Source organism: Vicia villosa, linkage group LG6 (genome assembly GCF_029867415.1).
Source record: "Vicia villosa cultivar HV-30 ecotype Madison, WI linkage group LG6, Vvil1.0, whole genome shotgun sequence".
NCBI lineage: Eukaryota > Viridiplantae > Streptophyta > Magnoliopsida > Fabales > Fabaceae > Vicia > Vicia villosa.
In genome coordinates this window covers 36,647,368-36,673,086 of record NC_081185.1, presented here as the reverse complement: position 1 = coordinate 36,673,086, position 25,719 = coordinate 36,647,368, and positions in this window count along the sequence as shown.

The following is a 25,719-nucleotide window of genomic DNA, read 5'->3' as shown; positions in this document are numbered from 1 at the left end:
TGGCGTACTCTATCTGCCAGTTGTGCCATATCTCTCAAATGTTGGGTGTCTAATTTCTTCCTTATGGAATAATCTAACCCACCTGCAGCCATTTCGACTAACTCATGTTCAGGAATTTGTGTAAAACATCTAGCTTTCAGTAACCTAAAACGGTTTAGATAGTCATCGACTGGTTCTGTACCCTTTCGTCTAACTCCAGCTAATTCTTTCAAGCTGATTTTCGACTGTCCCATATAAAATTGTTCATGAAACAATCGTTCTAATTGGTTCCATGAGAACAAAGATTGGGGAGATAAGGTCGTGAACCAAGTAAATGCATTTTTCGTTAAAGAACTTGGAAAATACTTCATCTTTAGATTTTCATTGTTTGCTATTTCTCCAGCCTCTGTCTGGAACCTAGCAATATGTTCGACCGTCGACTCGCCAGTCTCACCAGCAAATTTGGTGAATTTTGGGACTTTCCACCCCCTAGGCAATTTTGTTTGCCTTACATATTCTGACAACGGGGAAACGAAATTTGGTCTATGCAAACCTACATTTATTCCATTCTGAACTAAAATTTGTTCAACTACATTAGAGATATTATTGTGTCCAATATTGACATCTTGCTGGATGTTCCTAAGAACCTGGTCAGCATCTTGATTCCTTTGTACTATTCTAGGGATCTCTGGCTCAATTTGATCTCCTTGTCCTATAGGTTCGACCCCTCTCACATTCGACCCTTGAGTAGTCGAAAGGTTTGGTTGTGGGGGCGCTCCAAAGAAATCTGCAATTCTGGCCATTTGTCCCGCCAATATTTCATAACTTTGATTCGTGTTATTTATCATGGGAGTAAAAACAGTTCCCATTTGTTGAGTAAGGGCATTCACCATTTCATGATTACTTTCGTCCATTTGTTGTCAAATTGACAACATTGACGTAGTACTTAAAGATGGCAAAACCTGGTGATTATATCCTATGCCTATAGGTCGACCCCCTGGATTTGATGTGCTTGTAGCCATCACGCTGTCAGAATATAATGAAGGATTTGTATGCAAACCTTGCATCATAGACGTGGGCATTCCAAACTGAGGGTTAAAACCTGGTGGAGGCATCATTCCATGAAACGGCGGTCGTAATGGATTCAACGGTGACCGTACATGAATCTGCGGCATTTTGCGGTGTTGCTCCGGTTAGAACACCTCCTGGATTTCCAGAAAGATCAGAATTATTTGTATTAACTTCAGCCATGTTAGTTAATTTCCGACCACTTCTTAATATCATACATAACTATTGTACTAACAAATATAAACAAACAGCAATTGACGAGTCCCACTGGGCGTGCCAATTTGTTTACCCAGAAAAATGGTAAACAAGCGCCAGTTTCCTTTTTAAAGGTTACTTTTGCGGAATCAACTAGAATACTCCAGGACTAATTGCTTTATTTTGTTATATTATGTGTATCTGGTTTGTATTAAATGCAACAGTAACTTTAAAATAAAAGTAAACACTGAAATTAAAGGCTTTAAAGTAAATCAAAGCAATAAAAAAGCAGTAAATGTGCACTGAAAGATGAGATATAACGTAAAATGATTGCATTAATTAAACTGGTACGCATACGTACATTCCAAAGTTGCACTCGTTACTCATTTTTGCACAGAGATTTGAGTTTACTTGTGTTTATGTAGAAAATGCGGACCCCTAACTATTCCTATGGAACTTGCTTAAATAGTAAAAATAAAATAACTACTACTAACGGTCGACTGGTTATCAGTCAACACGTGTCTTCGACATGCAAGATCTTCAATTGTGAGACCTCCACGCGTCCTGTAAGAACTGCCAGAAAACTGCTTGAAACTGCCTCTTAACTTCTAATACCTCTCGACTTCCACTTCAGTTTCTGCAGCAAAATTCTTAAGTCTTCGCATACTTTTGATCGAACGCTGAAGCCTCTGATCATCTTTCTAGTCGAACAGCTTCGACTACTAAGCATTACTTAGTCGAACCACTTCGACCCAAATGGCAATGTAATTATTTAATTGAGGCCCAATTACCAATTTAGGGCCTTTTTACCAAATTGAGGCCCAATTACCAATTTTGAGCCCCAGTTGCCTATTTGTTGGTAAGTCGAAAACCTAGGGTAACAGTGTGCAACTGATTTTCTTTGGTCGATGGTTGATTGGAAGTGGAATCGGGGATCAATTAATCGGAAAATTCATCTGAAGTTGAAAAAGTCAAACAATTGACTTTTTTGGTCAAAATCATGGTCGATTCTCAAATATTAACTTTTGGTGAAAAATCGGTCAAGAAAAGTCATAGAAATAAATAAAATCAGGAGTTGGCAAAAGTTACCAAAAATAGAAAAAATCCAAAAAAAGGGAAAGTTTCATACTTCGAAAATATTTTGAGCCTTTAAAAGTATGATGAGCAGTCCACTTTAGCACTGAATTACACGTGGCAAAAAGCATATTTTGGGAACATTTCTAACATCAAAGTTGTTCCTCTCATGGAGGAGAACAACTTTGTAGTTGGACACTTTTCCATTTGAAGCTTGGTTGAAGAGTTATTAATGTTTGAAGTGGGAGATTTTCATTTGAATCAAGTCATGAGGCTGGGCAGATTGCTGGGCACGCGTGAAGCAATTCATCAAACATGTGGTGTGCCATAATGGAGGCTAGTTTTAGAGCAATACATGGGTCTATTGATTGCAAACTTGGTACAAATCCCTTCCTCTCCATGTTCTCTTTCCATTGGTACCAAAATCATGGGAATTGGATGTGTATTGAGTGAGTTACAAAGGCTTAAAGTCATGGTCTTACAAAACTATCTCGTGGCGTGAGGCTGGGCACCAATCTCAGGTCACACGCATGAAATTGATCAAACACGTGGTGCACCATTTGTAAAGCTAATTGTAAGGAATTGGAAGCATCCCATTGATTCAAATTTGGTATGAATCTAATCACCTCCATGTCTTCTGTCCACCAAAACAAGAATCATGGATTTTGGGTGAGTGTAGAGAGATATATGGGAGCTCAAAGTCATGACCATGCAAAGTCGTTTTTGACACTTTTTACACTATACTTCCACCGGTGGATGTATAGTGTTAAAAGTGTCAAAATTGTTACAACTGCAGACATTTTTCTTATAGTTCAAGGCCATTTTGCTCATGTTCCCAAGCATTATTTCCTGATATTCCCAACATCAAAGATCTTCTATTACATGCCAACTTTAAATTGATCACGAGACTGGACCCATTGGTGAGCCACAGCTTGAAATATATGCGCTCAAAGATGGTATTATGGATAGAATTGTAGCTCGAGGCATGTGCTTAAACTTGCCGCAAGTACACTTGGAATCTATTGGTTTTTACTCATACAACCAGGCATCATTACTGAAGCAAAAAAAAAGGCGTGAGAGAAACTTGCCAAATGAATCAAACTTGCTCATTAAGTTTGTGAAAAAAATACTTCTCTACAAGCTACCACACAATGCTCTCCATGTACCACCTCACCATATAAATAGAACATCACTTTCATTCACACACACACACACACACTTTCATTCTTTTTTTCAGTTTCGAAAACTCTCTTCCCTCTTCTCACATCACTCTCTTCCTCCACCAAAGTTTGTTACATTTTGTAACAAACTCTAACCACCATTGCAGCACCTTCAACCTCTCTAACCACACTTCAATCATCACCACCATAGCCTCTAAACCTTCATCAAATCTTCATCATCATCACTCGATTGCTCATCATCTCCTCAGGTTTCGGATTCTGAACATCATCATCATCATCACTTGTGGAAGTCAAGATTGGCAGCTTCATTATCACATCTCCTTCTTCTGCAAGATTTCAAGCATGGAGGATTGAGGTTATCTCTCAGTGATTACCACCGCATATCAGAGTTTTCTTCTTCTTTAAGATTCAGGCATCGAGCAGGTGAGTTTCCTTAAACCTTCAGCATACGTAGACTTTTTGATGAGGCATATAGTAGCATGCTGAATATGGTTCTGTGCGTGAAATTTGGATTTCTATGGTTGAATTCTGTTTGCATGTTATTGCGTGCATTTACTTGTCTACATCACGTGCTTGAATCCATATAATTGATCATGAACACAATGCTGAGATCAAACTGAGTTTTAGTGAAGTTTTGATAGGATAGGGTTTCAAGATTACGTTCGGTTCAGAATATAGAGTGAGAGTTAAGAAAAACTAAGGGCGAATTCGGATTCAGCATGGAAAATCGAGTGAAATAGAGTCCGGTTTTATGTTTTCTGGGCATTTTGTTCGTTGCTCCAGCGAGGGTGTATCAGGGAAGACGACCGGAGCACTGCTCCGGCGTCCGAGCATGGTCTCATGTTTCTCCCCTGTTTGGCTTGCGTGTTTGCTTCTTATTGGCTCAGCTTCCTTATTCATTTGTTTTTTGGCTTTTACTAAATGATTGGGCTGTGAGTTGTGTGCTTCTGATTGGTTCAGCATTAGCTTTTGTCTTTAGTCACTTAATCCACTATGCCCGATTGATAAAGTTCTGAGTGATATATGTCACCTCTTGTGAATAGAAAAATATTTACATAGACACAACCATAGCACCTGTACTTACACACAATCAATCACATTTTTTTATTAATTAAAAAATAAAAATAAAATTGTCTCTCTCTCCTCTTTTATCTCAACCACCCCCATGATGCCAATTAAAAACGAAATTAAAATTTAGATAAATTTATATTCTTTCTCTTTTCATTGGTTGTGCCTAAAAATATGGGTTTAGGTTTAGGTTCGTATCAATGCAAGTATTTCTCGAATAGAAAAATACTTACATAGACACAACCATAATAAACCATGTAACTGTTAGAACAAGATTTGTTCTGATCAATATTCTTAGTTTTGATGATAACAAGGATATGAATTTTGGATGAGATAATGTGGTACTCTAATACACTGCAATTTCCCTTTCAGGAAATATATAAAGAGTATGCACAAATCAGCGCTCAGAAGCTTTGACTCAGAAGGTTCAGCATGCAACATCAGAACATGGTCTGGCAAGACATCAGAAGATGGTCAAAGCAGAATCAGAACATGGGTCTATGGAAGCATCAGAAGAACTTGAGTTCAGAAGCAGAAGCACTAAAGTTCTCATGGTATCACGCTCCGAAGCACTTCAAGGTCAGAAGACAAGAAGATGCTCTGCACCAAGCTGTTTGACTCTGATGATATTCAAACGTTGTATACACAAACATCAGATCAGAAGCAAGTACAAGATGGCAGGCTACGCTGACTGACAAAAGGAACGTTAGAAGCTATTAAAGGCAACGTCAGTAGACACAGCGTAAACAAGGCTCGAGGTAGTTGACAAAAGAGTGAAACATTAAATGCAATGCTGTACGGAATACGCAAAGCATTAAATGCTCCCAACGGTCATCTTCTCAAGTGCCTATAAATATGAAGTTCTGATGAGAAGCAAGGTTACCGATTCTGACGAATTTTGTGAATACTAACTTGCTGAAACGCTGTTCAAATCAAAGCTCACAAACTTCATCTTCATCAAAGCTCACTACATTGCTGTTGTAATATATTAGTGAGATTAAGCTTAAACTTTAAGAGAAATATCACTGTTGTGATTATAGCTTTTCAGAAGCATTGTAATACTCTTAGAATTTGATTACATTAATTTGTAAGTAACTAGAGTGATCAAGTGTGATCAGGATACTCTAGGAAGTCTTAGCTTGTGTCTAAGCAGTTGTAACTAGAGTGATCACGTGGTGGTCAGGATACTCTAGAAAGTCTTAGCTTGTGTCTAAGCAATTGTTCCTGGAGTGATCAGGTTGTGATCAGGATACTCTAGAAGACTTAGTCGCGGGCTAAGTGGAAAACCATTGTAATCTGTTGAGATTAGTGGATTAAATCCTCAGGTGAGGTAAATCACTCCAAGGGGGTGGACTGGAGTAGTTTAGTTAACAACGAACCAGGATAAAAATAACTGTGCAATTTGTTTTTATCGGTCAAGTTTTTAGACTACACTTATTCGAACCCCCCCTTTCTAAGTGTTTTTCTATCCTTCAATTGGCATCAGAGCGCCGGTTCTAAGATGCAAGCACTTAACCGTGTTTAGAAAAGATTCAGGAAGAGAAAAACGCTTCAGTAAAAGATGGCTGGTGAAATTCCAACAAACCCACCTGCATCTACATCTGGCTCTGCTGAGCAATATAATGGTAACAATGGTTATACTAGACCACCAGTATTTGATGGTGAAAACTTTGAATACTGGAAAGATAAACTGGAAAGTTACTTTCTTGGTCTAGATGGTGAACTATGGGATCTTCTGATGGATGGTTACAAACATCCAGTGAAAGCTAGTGGCGTAAGGCTTACAAGGAAAGAAATGGATGATGATCAGAAGAAGCTTTTCAAGAATCATCATAAATGTAGGACTGTTTTGCTGAATGCTATCTCTCATGCTGAGTATGAGAAGATATCTAACAGGGAAACAGCCTATGATATATATGAGTCATTCAAAATGACCCATGAGGGAAATGCTCAAGTCAAGGAGACTAAAGCTCTTGCTCTAATCCAAAGATATGAAGCCTTCAAGATGGAGGATGATGAAAACATTGAGAAGATGTTCTCAAGATTTCAAACGCTAACTGCTGGATTAAGAGTTCTGGATAAAGGCTACACCAAGGCTGATCATGTAAAGAAGATTATCAGAAGTTTACCCAGAAGATGGGGTCCAATGGTAACAGCATTCAAGATTGCAAAGAATCTGAATGAAGTTTCTTTGGAAGAGCTTATCAGTGCCTTGAGAAGCCATGAAATAGAGCTGGATGCAAACGAGCCTCAGAAGAAAGGTAAGTCTATTGCATTAAAATCTAATGTTAAAAAATGCACTAACGCTTTTCAGGCTAAAGAAGAAGATTCTGAAGAATCAGAATCAGAAGAAGAAGATGAACTGTCCATGATCTCCAGAAGGGTAAACCAACTCTGGAAGAGCAAGCAAAGGAAGTTCAGAGGCTTCAGAAGTTCAAAGAGATTTGAACGAGGAGAATCTTCTGGTGACAGAAGATCTGACAAGAAGAAGGCTGTCTGCTATGAGTGCAATGAGCCTGGACACTTCAAGAATGAATGTCCAAAACTTCAGAAGGAGAATCCCAAGAAGAAGTTTCATAAGAAGAAAGGTCTTATGGCAACATGGGATGATTCTGAATCAGAATCAGAATCAGACTCTGAAGGAGAGCAAGCCAACTTCGCGCTGATGGCTACAGAAGATGATGGATCAGAATCTACATCAGAATCAGATTCTGAAGAGGTATTTTCTGAACTATCTAGGGAAGAGTTAGTTTCCAGTTTAACAGAACTTCTGGAACTCAAGGCTCATCTTAGTATCAAATACAAAAAGCTGAAGAAGCAGCTTGAATTTGAAACTAAGAAGCTGGAAGTGGAAAATTCTGAACTGAAGGAAAATGTTTTAAATCTATCCAAAGATAGTGGATCTCCTTCTGAAACAGAAAAATCCATTCCAAGTCTCAATTATATTCTGAAAGAATATGACTCGAGCTTCAGAAAGTTCTTATCTAGAAGTATTGGCAGAAGTCATCTTGCTTCTATGATATATGGTGTTTCTGGAAACAGAAGGTTTGGTTTTGGCTATGAGGGTGATACCTCACATAAATTTGAACCTATTGATGATCTGAAGATCACATACAAGCCATTATACGATCAGTTCAAATATGGCCATGCACATGATATCAGACTCACTTCACATGCACAGAGTTTTAACACTGTTCACACCAAGAAGCATGTGACACATCCTAAGAAATATCATGCTGACAAACCTAAAGAATATCATGCTGTTCCTCCTGTTAAATATTATGCTAAACCCAAGTTCAATCAGAACTTGAGGAGAACTAACAAGAAAGGACCCAAGAAATTGTGGGTACCTAAGGAGAAGATAATTTATGTTGCAGATATCCTTGGCTGCAAAGAGGACAAAAAGCAAAATGTCATGGTACCTGGACTCTGGGTGCTCGCGACACATGACGGGAAGAAGGTCTACATTCCAAGACCTGGTGCTTAAACCAGGTGGAGAAGTCAAGTTTGGAGGAGATCAGAAGGGCAAAATCATTGGCTCTGGAACCATAAGTCTTGGTAACTCTCCTTCCATAACTAATGTACTTCTTGTAGAAGGATTAACGCATAACTTATTGTCCATAAGTCAATTAAGTGACAATGGTTATGATATAATCTTCAATCAAAAGTCTTGCAAGGCTGTAAGTCATAAGGATGGCTCAATCCTATTTACAGGCAAGAGAAAGAACAACATTTATAATATTGATCTTTCAGATCTTGAGAAGCAGAAGGTGACATGCCTTATGTCTGTTTCTGAAGAGCAATGGGTCTGGCACAGAAGATTAGGACATGCTAGTTTGAGAAAGATTTCTCAGATTAACAAACTAAATCTGGTCAGAGGACTCCCAAATCTAAAATACAAATCAGATGCTCTTTGTGAAGCATGTCAGAAGGGCAAGTTCTGCAAACCTGCATTCAAGTCTAAGAATGTTGTTTCTTCCTCAAGGCCGCTAGAACTCTTGCACATTGATCTGTTTGGCCCAGTCAAAACAACATCTGTCAGAGGGAAGAAATATGGATTAGTCATCGTAGATGATTATAGCCGCTGGACATGGGTAAAGTTCTTAAAACACAAGGATTAGTCTCATTCAGTGTTCTTTGAATTCTGCACTCAGATCCAATCTGAGAAGGAGTGCAAAATTATAAAGGTTAGAAGTGATCATGGTGGTGAATTTGAGAACAAATTCTTTGAGGAGTTCTTCAAAGAAAATGGCATTGCCCATGATTTCTCTTGTCCTAGAACTCCACAACAAAATGGAGTTGTAGAGCGAAAGAATAGGACTCTACAAGAAATGGCCAGAACCATGATCAATGAAACCAATATGGCTAAGCATTTCTGGGCAGAAGCAATAAACACTGCATGTTACATTCAGAATAGAATCTCTATCAGACCTATTCTAAATAAGACTCCTTATGAATTGTGGAAGAACAGAAAGCCCAACATTTCATATTTCCATCCTTTTGGATGTGTATGTTTTATTCTGAATACTAAAGATCATCTTGGTAAGCTTGATTCTAAAGCACAAAAGTGTTTCCTTCTTGGATATTCTGAATGCTCTAAAGGCTACAGAGTATACAATACTGAAACATTGATTGTAGAAGAATCAATCAATATCAGGTTTGATGATAAGCTTGGTCTTGAAAAACCAAAGCAGCTTGAGAATTTTGCAGATATAGATATTGATATATCAGAAGCTGTAGAACCAAGAAGCAAAGCTGCAGAAGCTGGCAGTCTCAGAAGCAATGGATCAGAAGATCAAGTTGCTGCATCTTTAGAGAATCTCAGGATTTCTGAAGAGCCAACAGTCAGAAGATCACCCAGACTTGCATCAGCTCATTCAGAAGATGTGATCCTTGGAAAGAAAGACGATCCCATCAGAACAAGGGCATTCCTTAAGAACAATGCAGACTGTCATTTAGGTCTTGTTTCTTTGATCGAGCCAACTTCTGTTGATCAAGCTCTAGAAGATCCAGACTGGATAATTGCCATGCAAGAAGAACTCAATCAGTTTACAAGGAATGATGTATGGGACTTGGTTCCTAGACCAAAAGGATTTAACATCATCGGCACTAAGTGGGTATTCAGAAACAAGCTAAGCGAGAAAAGAGAAGTGGTAAGAAACAAAGCCAGACTGGTTGCTCAGGGCTATAGTCAGCAAGAAGGGATTGACTACACAGAAACCTTTGCACCAGTGGCCAGGTTAGAATCTATTCGTCTATTAATTTCTTTTGCCACTCAACACAACATCACTCTTTATCAGATGGATGTCAAGAGTGCCTTCTTAAATGGTTATATAGATGAAGAAGTTTATGTCCATCAACCTCCTGGTTTTGAAGACTCCAAGTCTCCAAATCATGTTTTTAAATTAAAGAAATCATTATACGGATTGAAGCAAGCTCCTAGAGCTTGGTATGAACGTCTAAGTTCTTTCCTTCTGGAAAATGGTTTCACTAGAGGAAAAGTGGACACTACTCTCTTTTGTAAAACCTTTAAAAAGGATATTTTAATCTGTCAAATATATGTTGATGATATCATCTTTGGAACATCTAATGCTACACTTGGAAAGGAGTTTGCTGAGTCTATGCAGGCTGAATTTGAAATGAGCATGATGGGAGAACTCAAGTATTTCCTTGGGATTCAAATCAACCAAACTTCTGATGGAACCTATGTTCATCAAACGAAGTATGTGAAAGAACTTCTGAAAGCAAAGAAGCCAAAACTCCTATGCATCCAACATGTGTCCTAGGTAAGGATGAGGTAAGTAAGAAGGTAGATCAGAAGTTGTACAGAGGTATGATTGGTTCTCTTCTATACCTAACTGCTTCTAGACCTGACATTCTCTTCAGTGTTTGCTTGTGAGCTAGATTCCAATCAGATCCGAGAGAATCTCATTTAACTGCTGTTAAGAGAATTCTGAGGTATCTGAAAGGTACTACTAATGTTGGTTTAGTGTACAGAAGATCCAAAGAATACAACTTAGTAGGATTCTGTGATGCTGACTATGCTGGAGATAGAATTGAAAGAAAGAGCACTTCTGGAAGTTGTCAATTTCTTGGAAGTCATCTGATCTCATGGTACAGCAAGAAGCAAGCTACTATTGCCCTCTCAACAACAGAAGCAGAATATGTTGCTGCTGCTGGTTGTAGCACACAAATGCTCTGGATGAGAAGTCAGCTAGAAGATTATCAGATATATGAGAGTAACATTCCTATCTTCTGTGATAATACTTCTGCTATATGTTTATCAAAGAATCCTATCTTACATTCAAAAGCTAAACATATTGAGATTAAACATCATTTCATAAGGGACTATGTTCAGAAGGGTGTTATATCTTTAAACTTTGTGGATACAGACCATCAATGGGCTGATATCTTTACAAAACCCCTTGCTGAAGATAGGTTTAAGTTCATTATGAAGAATATCAGTATGGACTTGTGCCCAGAATGAGAAGATCTCTGTTTGAGTATCTTCTGAAATGTGGTAAGACTAGGCAGCCATAAGAAGTTTTGATACTAATCAATTAGAATCTCTGATTCTGTTATCTCTAACGTGTCATTATCTAAGTTGATTCAGAAGCTTTTTTAAAGTAAAACAGCTGTCACCAGTCTCTCCAGAAAATGAACAAGTATTCACTATTTCTGGACAAGCATGCGTGCAGTTGAGGGGACGCCTACTTAGGTAACTGTGCTAATCACTTCTTTTGTCATAATTATCTCTCCTCACGTCACGTAACATTAAATGCTATCCATCATTTCTTTTTATTTCTTTTCTTTTATATTCTTCAATCGTTTCTTTTTCCTTCTTATATTTCTCTCTCTTGCATTCAGTTTCATCTTTCGCTCTCTCTCTGCATTCATATCATAAACCCTAGCGGTTTTCACTATCTGCAACGTCACCATGAATCCTTCGTCAAGCTCATCAAATCAAGCAACTGATCGTAAACAAAAGAGAAAGGCAACCGAAGAATCTGAAAACAAACCAAAAAGGACAAGGATCACCTACGATCCTCTCAAGGTGAATCCTTTTGAAGCTATATTGTCTGGAAACTACTCTAGACGTGTGTTTAAACCCCTTGAAGGTATCCCTTAATCACCTCCCTCTTCACAGACCTCCACCACCTCTTCCTCTTCATTCATCTCTCTGCAATCACCATCATCACCGTCTGATATCTCTTCCCCCTCAACCCATCTCACAGATATCTCCTTATCTCTCTCACACGCTTTTCCCACCAGAACACCTAACCCCTACAGCTGTGTGTATCCTGATTCCAGATTCACAGTCAACCCTCCAACACCTACCACTCATACCTATCTAGAGCTTTTACACTCAGATGTAAATAGCTGGTTGGAGATTCTGGGTGCTGCACACCTTAACCATCTGGATGAGCCTGCTACCTGCAACCTCTGGGAAGCCTTTCGCCAGGATTTTCTGGTTAGGGCTATGGATGTCCAGAGAAGGATCATGATTGAAGCACCTGGTGCTCGTGGCCTTCTTTTGGAAGCTGGTGAAAGCAGCTATCACCATCTCATCAGGAACAGAAGAGTTCTTGAAGAGAGGATACCTGCAGATGAGATGGAAGAAGGAAATCCCTGCAGAGACATCGTGGTATGGAGACCAAGGAATCCAGTGCTGACTGGAGATTTTCAATGGTTGTTTAATTGGTTCAGAATGAACCCTTCTAAAAGCGCTCCTCACATGGTCTTTCCAGAAGTGGTTTATCCTGCAGAAGTTGCTGGTCCAACTCCTCCAACAAACCTAGCAGCCATTCTTCAGGCGTTGGAAGTTGGAGCTTCTGAGTTGCCTGAACCAGAATATGCTGAGGCTGCTTCTGAGTCAGACTCAGATGTTGAGATGGAAGGTGCAGAAGCTGAAGACCTTCCAGAAGATCGCCCTGCTGAGATTGCTGTCCCTGTTGGCAGAAGTTTTGGCGCTTCTTCTTCTGGTGAACCCTCAGCTCTGATGAACACTTTGGACGCTCTACATCAGAATCAAGCCATGCTAGCTTCTCGTTTGGACACGCAAGAAGCAACCAATGCTGAGTTTCGCTCCTTCATGGCAAGGCAAACTGCTAGCACTGACGGGATTCATGACATACTGGCGCAGATTTTGTCTAGGCTAGGGTCTTAGTCTTTGGTCATTATCGTTTCCTTTCCTTGTTGCATCTGCTTGTTCTGCATCTTTTTGTGTACTTTCTCTTTCAAATCAATGAAAAAGTTTAAATTCTGTTTCATTCCTATTGTCTTTTGTTTATCATTTGAATCTTTTATGTTTTTGATGTTATGACAAAAAGGGGGAGAAAATGTGATAAATGATCTGATTAATATTATCAGTTACCGGGTAAAAAGGCCCTACATTTTCTAACAGAACTTGCAAAGTTCTATGGTTTTTGAGTGTTGACTTGCAGGAATTGAAGATCCTCTTTAAAGCTCAACATAAGAAGCAACGAGATGAGGAAAAGCAATTCTATAAAGAATCAAGCTCTTGGATTCTTGAAGCAAGCTGAGTGCTGTGAAGCTTCAGAATCAGAAGCAAGAAGGAAGAATGTTCAGATATTCTGATGATAGAATATTCTCTGAAACATTATGTTTATTTGTTCTGGTACATATTATGTGGCTCTGATACATATTATGTGTTCTGAAACATATTCTATGTTCTGACTCATTCATGCTGACTTTTGTCGTTTAGCGTTGTTCTGTAACATTTCAGGATGTAGAGATGCTTTGATGATGCTCTGGTACATTCAACAATGTTCTGATACAATCTAGCATGAAGTGATGTAAGAAGAAATTCAAGCTCTGAAGCTGTCCTGATGGAAGCAAGAATCAGAAGCTGTGAATGTTCTGAAGATCAAAGAAATTCAAGTTCTGAAGCTGTCCGATGGAAGCAAGAATCAGAAGCTGTGAATGTTCTAAAGATCAAAGAAATTCAAGTTCTGAAGCTGTCCGATGGAAGTAAGAATCAGAAGCTGTGAATGTTCTGAAGATCTAAAGAAATTCAAGTTCTGAAGCTGTCCGATGGAAGCAAGAATCAGAAGTCATGAATGTTCTGAAGATCAAGCATATGTGAACGTCTCTACTGAAATACTCAGGGAAGTCTTTTATTATTAAAATTCTTCTAGTATTTATTTCAGGGGGAGATTATCTATCTTAGGGGGAGATTATAAATATCAGGGGGAGACATATTCACATGCTTATGCTTTAGCTGTGTAATTGTCTTTAGCCGTCTGCTCTTTCTGATCGCAAATTCATATCATTTATATATGTTTTTGTCATCATCAAAAAGGGGGAGATTGTTAGAACAAGATTTGTTCTGATCAATATTCTTAGTTTTGATGATAACAAGGATATGAATTTTGGATGAGATAATGTGGTACTCTAATACACTGCAATTTCCCTTTCAGGAAATATATAAAGAGTATGCACAAATCAGCGCTCAGAAGCTTTGACTCAGAAGGTTCAGCATGCAACATCAGAACATGGTCTGGCAAGACATCAGAAGATGGTCAAAGCAGAATCAGAACATGGGTCTATGGAAGCATCAGAAGAACTTGAGTTCAGAAGCAGAAGCACTGAAGTTCTCATGGTATCACGCTCAGAAGCACTTCAAGGTCAGAAGACAAGAAGATGCTCTGCACCAAGTTGTTTGACTCTGATGATATTCAAACGTTGTATACACAAACATCAGATCAGAAGCAAGTACAAGATGGCAGGCTACGCTGACTCTGGCAAAAGGAGCGTTAGAAGCTATTAAAGGCAACGTCAGTAGACACAGCGTAAACAAGGCTCGAGGTAGTTGACAAAAGAGTGAAACATTAAATGAAATGCTGTACGGAATACGCAAAGCATTAAATGCTCCCAACGGTCATCTTCTCAAGTGCCTATAAATATGAAGTTCTGATGAGAAGCAAGGTTACCGATTCTGACGAATTTTGTGAATACTAACTTGCTGAAACGCTGTTCAAATCAAAGCTCACAAACTTCATCTTCATCAAAGCTCACTATATTGCTGTTGTAATATATTAGTGAGATTAAGCTTAAACTTTAAGAGAAATATCACTGTTGTGATTATAGCTTTTCAGAAGCATTGTAATACTCTTAGAATTTGATTACATTAATTTGTAAGTAACTAGAGTGATCAAGTGTGATCAGGATACTCTAGAAAGTCTTAGCTTGTGTCTAAGCAGTTGTAACTAGAGTGATCACGTGGTGGTCAGGATACTCTAGAAAGTCTTAGCTTGTGTCTAAGCAATTGTTCCTGGAGTGATCAGGTTGTGATCAGGATACTCTAGAAGACTTAGTCGCGGGCTAAGTGGAAAACCATTGTAATCTGTTGAGATTAGTGGATTAAATCCTCAGGTGAGGTAAATCACTCCAAGGGGGTGGACTGGAGTAGTTTAGTTAACAACGAACCAGGATAAAAATAACTGTGCAATTTGTTTTTATCGGTCAAGTTTTTAGACTACACTTATTCAAACCCCCTCTTTCTAAGTGTTTTTCTATCCTTCAGTAACATTTGCATGTTGTATTGGATAAAAATATCAATAAGTAAAATAAATGAGGATCAAATGGTTAATGCAGCGTTGGGCCTCGCACGATTTGGGCCTTGCTTTTTTCTGAATTACACCTCTGTTCTACTAATGCACCATATGCTTTTGGACTGGGCCTGAGCGCCCTTGCTATTTTCACTCCACCTGTTTGGGCCCAGTTTGCTCACAACACAATCTTAGTTCATTTGAAAACTGCTAACGCACCCCCTGTAGTTAAGTTCTCATTTTTATTTTTATTTTGTTTTCTTTATATTTTTTACCTCATAATCCTTTTTTTAATTCAAATAAAAAATACATAAAATTTGTTTTTAGGTATTTTAGGGTATGTGAATAATTGTCATAATTTTTGTCGATTCTTTTTAATCGTTTTAATGCCTTTAATAAATCATTCCTTTCATAGTGTACTTGTATTTTTTGCTTTGATTCTTTTGTAAATAATTCTGGATAGAATTTTAATTGAATCTTTCATATTTGCTTTATATGTTCCTTGATGAATTGAGTAGTTTTTGTCTATTATTTTTAGAAGCATTTATGCAACTCATATGCTATCACTAGACTTAGAATTTCCCTTGTATAAACAACATTAGATTAGAAAATAGGTTTAGTTCCCTTTTTCATTTCTTTTTCTTTTTCAATCTTAAAAAACCTAATAAATACCGACGAGGATCATACTGCTACTATTTTTCATAGTAGGAAAGAAATGATTGGGGCGTAGGTGTCGCACGCTCGCGAAAAATGAATAGAGTCGCCACCAATATATTTATCCCATAAGGGAAAGGAATATCAGAAAACCTAACAAAGGAAGGAACAAGGTCTCGCGACCAGAGAATCCAGGTACGGGAGCCAGTTACGCGAGGGGAAGGTATTAGCACCCCTCACGCCCATTGTACTCGATGGTATCCACCTATGTTTGTTTCTATCTAAAGGGTGTATAACTATGTCTATGTCTGAATGCGAAATGAATGCAAAATGTAGGGAAAAGAAATAATTGTACTCGCACGGGCCCTACCCCGCTGCCTACGTATCCTTTTCAGGAATCAGAGTTACCGTAGCTCGGCTCACGATTTTCTGTTTGTTTTTGTGTTTTTTAGTTGGGCGGAGTTAACGCTCACGCTCTTGCATAAGGGATCGCCTAGGATGCAATAGAGCGGAGATAACAATGCCCTTAGAAAGAAGAAAAGAGATTGGTTTGTGTCTTTTAGGGTAATTCCATGGTGACAAAAACCTACTACAAGGCTTCGCACCACTTCCTTACTTTGTTTTAAATCTGACCATTTATTAAGCGTTTTAAGTGTTTTTGGTTGGTGTTTTTTAAAGGGAATTTATTTGTGATTTAGATCATACCAAAAAAGAGTTTTTGTTTTTTTTTAGTATTTAGAGAATGCACATCGAGGCCTACGCCACAATCGATTCTCTAAATAAAATACAGTTTTTTTTGAATATTTAGAGAATGCACATCGAGGCCTACGCCACAATCGATTCTCTAAATAGCGGTTAAGAAATACACCGAGGCCTACGCCTCAATCATTTCTTTCCGCTAAGTAGGAAAGAACATACATCGGGGCCTACACCCCAATCATTTCTTTCTTACTAAGAAAATAGAAAACGGTATGATCTTTATCAGTATTTATTAAGTATTTTAAGATTGAAAAGAAAAAGAATGAACAAAGGGGAACTAACCTATTCTCTAATCTAAGTCATTCTAATCTACAAGTCTAATGTTAAAAAGGTGACTAAATTCTAAAAGGAGCATTAAAATGGTGTTAACAAAGTAGGCCAAAAATGTGGCCAAAACAAGTAACAACATTACACAACAATTATACAAAAATAGCATGAAAATGATACAAAAGCATAAAGAGAAGCAATTCAAGTATTAGTACAAAGTCAACCTAAAAATACTACTATTTTTATGAGTTTTTTATGAAGGAAATTAAATGTCAAAATTAACCTAAAAAATCTACTATTTTTATGAGCCATTTAGGAGAAAATTCTAAGACTAAAATTAATCCTAAAATCACCTAAATCTACCTAGAAAGTCATGACTTTTATTGTTTTATCAAAAGAAATTTAGTAACCAAAAACTATGTCAATACCTAAATTTAACAAGAACAAAAATGTAAACAGGGGGTGCTAAGATGAATTATAGGTGCGTGCTGAGAAGCTCGGGTGCAGGGCCCAAAGGGATCGGCCCAACCAGTTATTTTTTTGTTCCAGATTTGTTCCCAAAAAGAATGTTGTGGGCTTAATGGGAGGTATACTTAGGAATTCGCCTTAGCCCAATGACGTTTTGTTACAGATTTTTGTTATCATGATTTTAATTAAAAAAAAGATTGAATTAAAAAAAATAAAAATAAATAAAAAAATTAAATAAACAAAGAAGAGGAAATAGGGTTTAGATTGTGACCGTTCAGCTTTCCTTCTTCTTCCTCGTGGACGTACCAACGGCGGAGCATACTCCCCCTTCATCTCCGATCGAAACCCTCGAACGCCACCGTGGACCAAAGCGAGGCAACCTCGGCTCATCTCCTTCGTCTCTCCCGATTTGACTCTTTCTTCACTCGATTCCGTTAATCCCTCTCTCGATTCAACAACCTCTCGACTCAGATTCTTTCTTCTCAATGCGTTATCGCGATCTTTTTTGTTCTTGTTGTGACCTCCATGGATTACGAATTTGATGCTGTTTGCAGTGAAGAAGATTAATGATGCGACTCTCTGCGTTGATAATGAACAGATGACGATGAAGATTCGACTATGATGATGAAGAATTGGATCAAAGATTACGGAGAAGGTTCAGAATTATGGTCGATTGAGGAATTGAAGAAACGGAAGATTCTTTCCGTGAATATTCTCTGATTTTTTTGCAGGTTATCTATGATGAAGAACGTGACGATTCGGAGATTATTTTTTATGGAGGTTTCTTGAAGATTGAGGTTTGTGATGAAAAGTGATGAAGATTGTTGGAGAATTTTCTGTTAGAGTTCGTGATCAATGATGGTGAATGGTGTCTGAGGTGAAAAAATGGAAGAGTGAAGGTGATAAAGTGGTGTGTGATGGTGAAGATTCAGAGAAAACTTGAAGTTTGAAGAGTGAAGATGGTGGAGTGAAGTGAAGATGAAGGTGGTGAAAATGAGAGTAAAATGGAGATTGAAGAAGGTGAATTGAAGTGAAGAAGATGGGAGAGAGGATTGAAGATGGAGAAGATGAAGTGTGGTCTGTGAATGAGGCGTGAGTTCTGTTATGGATAAGGGGTGGCTAGAAGCTGACGGATGAAGAAGAAATCTGTTATATGGGGATGAAGAAAATCGGTTCTCAAGGTTAGTTATTTTTGACTTTTCTGTTTTCTCTCTGTTAGAATGGTTAGGATTCAATTAACTGAATGTTAGGTTGTTAGGAATCGGTTGGGAGGTTTGTTATGGGTGGTTTGAAAGTAGTTATAAGAGTTATTGAATACTAGGTTGTTAGAGTTTGGGAAATTCTGTTATAGGCAGTTAGGAAAAGTTAGAAAAATCAGTTAGATTGTAATTAGACTTAGAATCTGTTAGGGAAATTAGAAACAGTTAGTTAGGGGCTGGCTCTGAGTTTTAAACTGAAAGTTAGGTGGTTAAGAAAGGTATAAAAGTGGTTAGAATTCTGTTTTTTTGTTATAGGAATATTAGCAATTCTGTTACAAACTGTTTGCTAAGCTGGGAGTTAGTATGTGTGGGATTTTGAATGTTAATTCAAACTGAATGTGTGTGGAATTTGGGGAGGTTACAACATCGTGCTTCATCTCTTTCTTCGCTTTTAATTTTCTGTACATTGATGCGAATTGCTTTTGGTCTGAACTGATGCCTTAGGTATATTGTGTGGATGTGTGGATGTGTGTATTGAAGTTGTATGGTGAAATGGGACTGACTTAGTCTCTTTGCTGGATTTTTGTAGGAGGTTAGTATATTAACATGTTTTCAAAAGTTAGGGTGAAGTGTTAATTGTGTATGATGAGATGGTGAAGTTGCTGCTGAATTCTCGAGCCTTTTGGACTAGTGTAGCTGAAGCTAGTAAACTGTTATGGTTTGAATGTTGTGGTTTATGTTTGAATGGCTGTTAGGGACCGTTTTTGTTGTAGATTTCTGCTGAAAGTTAATTGATCTTGTTTCCATGAATGACGGTCAGGATTTTGTTGGAAAAGGTATCTTGGTGAACTTGTTTGATTCTGTTAGTTGAAATGTTGCAGCAGGGTTATATGTAGTATGTGAACTGTTTGAATGCTGCAGGTTCTTTGAATTTTCAATAGTTGGCGGAATGTATTGGTAGTAGAATCAGGAAATTAGTTAGGTTGTTAGTTAGCTGAATTGATTGAGGGTTAGGGAGGGACTGAATCGGTTATAGGCTTGGAAAGTGATTAGGAGGTACAGGGCAGTTGGAAGACATGGTTTGGTCTGTGTTATTTTGATGCTGACATGTTTAAACTTCTTCTTTGGTTTTGGCAGGTCTATTGTGATTCCAAAGATTAGATTATGCAAGTGTATGATGGCAAGCCTCATGGAGCTTTTGGGTCAAGTCAAGCAAGGGAGTATACCTCATAAAGTGGAGATTGATTAGGCAATTGGAATGGAATTGAAAACTGAAGGGATAGGTCTAGGAAAGGATTTTTGCGCAGCTTCTTTTTTGTATTTGAGAATGAATTAGATATAGATTTGTACTAGGATCTGAATTTTGTTTTGATGGACACTTGTATTTTGTAAGAGAAACTTGTTACTTGAACCTTGGATAAGTGGGAATGATGTTTATGTTGATGTATTGTATTTGGTAAATTGTAGAGTTCTCAAGAGGAAAATGTTTGAATGGTTCATGACTGGATGTTGAAACTAGGAGTGTTCTTGATGTTTTGTAATGAGATGTCTCTGAATGGTGAATGAAATTCAAGCCATGTTCGCAAATTATGCCTTGAACGATGTGTGCCTTTTGTACTTTGAATAACTTTGAACAAATTATGAACAATGGAGTCATTTGGACCCATGCCTTGAATCCATCTATCAACCAATGAAGCCATGATTTTAATCCATCAGTCTAGGGTGACAAGCCACAAACAATTTTGAGAACGATCTTGCTTTAGACCAATTTACTCTTCTAACCATGCTCACGCTCTTGGCAATTCAAACCATAAACCTTTGACTTAAACTTTGCAAATTAATCTATGAGTCTTCTTTTGCCTTGACAGAGTTCCTCATTGAAGATAGTATTTGAAGCATAAAGGAAAGCCATGTCCTGAAGTACACAATAACCATGAATCCAGACCCTACTCTTACAGTCCAACGCTCTAAGGAGCACTCGATGAATTAGTGATATTTGATATGTACACCTCAAAATCACTATGAACCCTTAATGATTCAAGATCCTTGATCCCAATGTCAATTTTATTGATTAATGAATGCATGATGCGTTATATGACCTAATGGGAGGTATGTACATGAGATTATGAAATGCATAAGCCTAAGCCAGATAAAAGTTAAGGGATAGGACAAATTTGGGGTATGACAGCTGCCCACAGCTGCCCCTATTTAATCGTGTTAAACCTGAAGGTGAGATTGGCGCTAGCCTTTCGAACATTCGAGGTAGAAGAAGATTAAATATCAAAGTACCAGGAATTTGTCCTAAAGAGAAGATGGTGTAAGTGTTGTCCTTATTTTTGTTTTGATATCTGCTGGGGAAAGAGAATTTTTGTTTTTTTTCTGGTGGAGAAATATACAGTGAATCATGGATTTGAATGGTGATAGTATGTAACATAGCCAAAGTGCCAATACAAGGTTTTCAAAGAGAATGGTTGTATGAGACAATGACTGAAAGGAAAAGATCTCGTGCGATCTACGACTCAACATCGGGAGAAGACCTCGTACGATCTTCAAGACTAAAAGGAAAGAGATCTCGTGCGATCTATGACTCAACATCGGGAGAAGATCTCGTACGAACTTCAGGACTGAAAGGAAAAAGATCTCGTGGCAATCTATGACTCAACATCGGGAGAAGATCTCGTACGAACTTCAGGACTGAAAGAAAAAAGATCTCGTGCGATCTATGACTCAACATCGGGAGAAGATCTCGTACGATCTTCAGGACTTAAAGGAAAAAGAAAAGATCTCGTGCGATCTATGACTCAACATCGGGAGAAGATCTCGTACGATCTTCAGGACTGAAAGGAAAAAGATCTCGTACGATCTATGACTCAACATCGACTCGACAACAGGAGAGGATCTCGTACGATCTTCAGGAGTGGAAGGGAAAAGATCTCGTACGATCTAGGACTCAACATCGACTCGACACCAGGAGAAGATTATCAACAACACTGAGGCTGGGGATTGGGAATTGATTTTGAAATGGTTTGCCAGGACGAAAACTGGGCTTTGAAAGGGTTTGCCAGGTTGGAAACTGGGCTTTGAAAGGGTTCGCCAGATTGGGAACTGGGCTTTGAAATGGTTCGAAGGTCGGAAGGCAAAGGATTCACAACACGGGGGTTGGACCTGAAAAGTTTTCCCATACGGGGGAAGGGACCACGGAGACTAGTGACGACTAGACTCGATCAAAAGACATCGGTAAACATTGAAGAATCACGAAGATGTTGATGCTTGCGAAGCATAAGAATTACATTAATCCCTCAGGCCAAAAGGCGGGGTGTAACTCTTCAAGAGCGGCAATCGTTCGAATTGCCACACACCAAGTATGATTATTCAAACGGTTGAAAAATGAGATGGGTTGAATGCCCACCCTCACTCACACTCTAATCTGCACGCAGCATACGGGAAATAACCTCGGAGACAACGATTCTGACGAAGAAAGACATTGCATCCGATCCATGTTGGAGAGAGAAAATGAGACTTCTTTTGGGGATTAGGGATACCAGGTATCGGCACCGTGGCTTGAGGAGATTTGTAATGTATTAGCAGATATCAATCGGAGTTTGTAAGGACAATATTTTATATGGGGAAGTATCGTCGTCTTGATTGAGTGCTGATTTGTATCATCTGGTTTATGCTTTGTATGCATGTTTGAATTTTTCTATGGCGTAATGCTCCATTTTGATGGATATGCTACGCTTTTGAGGATGCAATGTTATATGCAGTGACCGCTATATGCAGAGTGCCAAATAAAGGCATTAATGAGGTAAACACTAGGGAGAATCCCCTTAGTGTTAAGAATTATGTACAGATGCCAATAGATATTGGACTTTGACTTGCAAGATTCCCTTTCTGGTTGTTGGCTTGTAGAGTGTAGAATAACTTCTGACTTCTCACCATGTGCCACTACTTGGGGGATTTTCAGCTTGAGGAGATTCTCTCGATCACCATGTCGGGGATGAGAAATCCAGGTAAGGAGCCTTGATTAGGGAAGTAGAACAACTCCCAGGAGAAATAAACTCTTATGCTTGAGGGATGGAACAAACTCTCAGGAGAAATAAACTCCTGTGCTTGGGGGGAAAATAAGTTTCCAAGAAGAATCCTATGGTCGGGGAGAGACAAGATAACTCAAAAGATTGTGCCTCGAGCTTCGTGACCTACGGAGGAATTCCCCTCAGAGGATTTTGGCATCACAAATACTCGAGATAATTTGCCCCAGTATGTTCAAGCGTTTGAAGTAGCCCGTCCATATCAACGGATCCTTGAAAAGATTTGTCGAATCTCGACGTAACTGCCCCAGATTGACTGAACTTGAGAGAGGATCCTCCACTTAATTGCCCCAGATTGATGGAACTCAAGAGATTGCCCCAGATTTCTCGACATGATTGCCCCAGATTGATCAAAGCTTGAAGAGATTTATCGACATGATTGCCCCATGTCATACCCCAAATTTGTCCTACTCCTTTATTTCTAACTGGCCTAGGCTTCTCATTTCATACGCATCATCTTTTCACTAGGGCATTAACGTAACATGCATCATTAATCAATAAAATTGGCAAGGGATCGAGGTCGCAGATAGAGTTGAGGTTTCACATGGTTCGAAGTTCATATCTCGTGCAGGTTTGTTCTTATTGAGGTTCTCAACTGATCATGGAGTGAGGTCTGTTTCGTTGTGCTTGTGTCAACTAGTGGATTTTCAGGGTTGTGCCTATGATTATCTTATTGTCAAGATTTCATCTGGTTCATTCTCCAATTCAAAGTTTGGTTCGCCTGATTATGTGACATACAAGCTATTCGTCTAAGGCTCCATTAAAAGAGTGTGGATTCATTCATTTGGAGTTTGTACTAGGTCATTTTCAATGATGGAGACATTTGATGTAACTTTGACTACTGGTCAAAGTCAACTATGGAAGGTTGACTTTTTACCAAAATTCATAATGGGTCATTTTGGGACTTTGTCTTATGATGTTGGGTGCTGCACAGTGAAGAAATTTAGAAACTTGAAGAATAGCACATGGAGAAAAGATTTGAAATTCAAAAGTGATATTGGAGGAAAAGACAATTCAAATATTATTTGGAAAACTATTACAAGTTACATCCATGATCCAGTTTTATTACAAATTCACTTCCAAGCAAGGAGATATGTTACAAAAATAAAATTACAAGAAAATCAACAGTTGACTTTTGACTCCAAACTTTGACTGCCAACCCTTCCACTCGATATGCCAATCTAATCCACTTCGTCACCAAGAAACCTACAAAATAAATGTCCATATCAGTCTATATTCACCAAACAAAAATCAAGTTATACATACATATAACCAAATCCTCAAAGCTTCAATTCAAGTCCCTGTATACACTCACCAAAGGAAAGCCATACATGATATATGAGCATACATTCAGTTTTGATACTAACAGCCCTTCATACAGTATACATACCAGCTCTGTACTTCAAAACAAGTGACATAACCTCTAACCCTTCTGGTCTGCAGTGATCCCTAACCAAACAGGCCCTGCATTGTGCATACATGAACCCATATCATTCAAAATAATTAACAATTCAAAACAGTCCCACACTAAACCAAACCAAAATCCAGCCATCACCCAATTCAATACACCATTCAGGTCTAGTCCACACCTTAACCTTTGAATACCTAACTCAAACCATATCAGTAGCAGTTGTTTTACTTAAACATTTGTTGCACCTAAACATTCACAAAAAGGACTGATTACAAACCGAGATTAACATAACTGTCAGTTTGAATTCACCTTCAAAATTCCATGAAACCAATCCCTGCAAACATATGAACAGCCTCAGATTCATGCCATTTCAAAGCAAAAGCTGTCAATCATCAATGATACAAGCCCTGAAACTAACATTCCAGTCACTAATTTTCAATATCATAAAAACACTTTCAGCAGAAATCTACAACAAAAACAGTCCCCTAACAATCATTCAAACATAAACCACATATTCAATCCATAAACAGGGGATTCGTTCATAACTCAATAATTCTAACCATGTCAACTGCTACAACATAACACAACCAGACAAGAGACTCACCAATTCCCAAATTGAGCTGACGGTTCTGCATCAGGATACGCACCGGATCAGCACAGCACATGAAGCGACCCGAGCTGCACACCTGCATCATACGGTACCGAGACAGTCCAGCCTTTCAAATTCCTACATACACACATGTGTACCAAAACAAGCCCCTCACCACCGTCTTTCAAATTCTAGTGTTCTCCACGCTTGGAGCAACTTCACCATGATCACAACAGGATAAATCTACTCAGTATCATAACAAAATTCAACTCAGCAGCATTCAGGATGTAGAAGACAGATGCAACATGACCTCCATTTGTGCCATAAACCTGCTGCTGCCAAACGTCAACTAAAAATCAGAAAAAGGGGATTCGCAACAGTCCAATACACGCATTCATCATCCAAAAAAAAAAAAAATAAATAAACAAAACGGCCCTGCATATGAAAGACTAGTTCAGCCATACATACAATCAATTTCGGACTCGGACTTATCAGTGTGTTCAAGCTCTGCCTACAGCCAGCCTTGTGAAAGCATTACAAGCACCTGCATTTTGAAACCGTGTCAGTTCAGAAGATAAGTATCGGTTCAGGAAAGTTACCATACAATTCACATCAGCCCATACACAAATAATAAGCCACACTCATACCAAGTTCAAAACAAATTCCAACTGAGCATCACAACTAACATCCATAGCCAACAGAATCATGACCACCATAACTAATTTCCAAACCTTCTAACCGTTTCCTAACTACCATATAACTAACCTCAGCTCTAACCACCTATAACAAACTTTCATAACCGAAAAAAACAGAACTTAACCGATTTATAACTAACCTTTTTCAGATCTCAATCTCACCATCTATTTCATAACCAATTCATTCAATCTAATGGCTCACATCTCTTCTCTCTAACTGAATTCAGATCCTTCTCCTCTATATAACTCACTCTTCACCTATTTCATCTTCTCTCTCCGCCATTCACCACTATCATCCATCTTCACTCTCTCCCCAATTCACTCAGTAACAATCTTCTTCCACCAATTCACACTCTCTGAATCATCTCCTTCATCTTCTTCACACTCCATTCATCTTCATCATCCTTCTCTCCACCATTCTTGTTCACACTCAATCTCCACACACACCATACG